The following is a 1,501-nucleotide window of genomic DNA, read 5'->3' as shown; positions in this document are numbered from 1 at the left end:
TACCAGATATTTTCTGAATTTAGATTGAAAATGTATGGATATAGGGCACATCCCTGGTGTACACCCTTCCCAATTTTGAACCATGCAGTGTTCCCTTGCTTTGATCTGATGACTGCCTACTGGACCCACTATAGGTTTCACATTAGCATAATCAAGTGTTCTGGGATTCCCATTCTTCTCAGGGTCAGCCACAGTTTGTTGTGATCCACACAGTCAATTGCCTTTGCATAATTAATGAAACACAAATAGACATTCCTCTGGTACTCCCTGCTTTCAACCAAGTTCCATCTAACAATAGCTACAATTTCCCTAGTACCATGACCCCTTCTAAATCCAGCCTGCACTTCAGGCAATTCTCTGTTGATGTGCTGTTCCAGTCATTTTTTTATAATCTTTAGCAGAATCTTGCTTGCCTGTGATATTAATGATATTGTTCAATAATTTCCACAGTCTGTAGGGTCACCTTTCTTTGGAATGGGAACAAAAACAGATCTCTTTCAGTCAGTTGACCAAGTGGTTGTCCTCCATTGTTTCTTGGCACAACTTGGTGAGCACATCTAGGGCAGCATTTGTTATTTGAAATATGTCAATGGATAATCCATCAATTCCTGAGGCCTTATTTTTTTCCAATTCTTTTGAAGCAGCTTGAACTTCCTCCATCATCATCACCACAGGCTTTTGCTCATATGTTGATTCATGAAATGCTTCTGTCTGCCAATTCTTTTTATTATAATGACTCTGTATACTCCTTCCTTCTTCTTTAATACTTCCTGGATCACTTAATATTCTGTCCAAAGCATCCTTACCTATTGCAACGTGAGGTTTGAATTTGTTCTTCAGTTCCTTCAGCTTAAGAAATGCTTTGTGAATTTGGCATTTTTGAATTTCTGACTCCAGCTCCTTGCATATTTCTTTGTAATACTTTGTGGTGTCTTTTCACGCTACCTTTTGAGGTTTTTCTTTTCAACTCCTTAATATCTTGATTTCTTCCCTCTGCTTTGGCTTCTTGGCACTCTGGTGCAATATTCAGAGTCTTTTCTGTCACCCATTTTGATCTTTTCTTCCTACTATGTCTTTGTAATGACCTTTTGCTTTCTTAGACTTTCTTCTTTTTCCTTCCTCTTTGATTCTCCTTTTTGTTCTAGCATAGCAGTGGTGACAATTTTATCTTCTATTTCACTGGTTCTGTTTTCCATCTCTTTAACTCTGTATGTTTTCCCCACGTGTTGACAACATTTGAAACACTCGTCCCATATTCTGGATATTTATTTCTTATTTTTCCAGACCCTCTAATGCCTTGCTTGTTTTATCTACATTGTCTTGTGATTTTCATTTCCTCATGGTTTATGCTTGCAGATTCCTGTAATTTCTCAAGTTTGTCGTTCACCCTTTGAAAATATTCAATCATTGTTCTTATGAAATCTGTGTTAAAAAGTTTCATCAGACTTTCTGGCTTCAGGAAACCCACGGATACTGTTTCACTTTCTGGGGGTGATACCCC

Source organism: Elephantulus edwardii, unplaced genomic scaffold, assembly GCF_000299155.1.
Source record: "Elephantulus edwardii isolate Elephantulus edwardi_28Jun2011 unplaced genomic scaffold, EleEdw1.0 scaffold00199, whole genome shotgun sequence".
Taxonomy (NCBI): domain Eukaryota; kingdom Metazoa; phylum Chordata; class Mammalia; order Macroscelidea; family Macroscelididae; genus Elephantulus; species Elephantulus edwardii.
Note: the sequence above shows the minus strand (reverse complement) of the source record.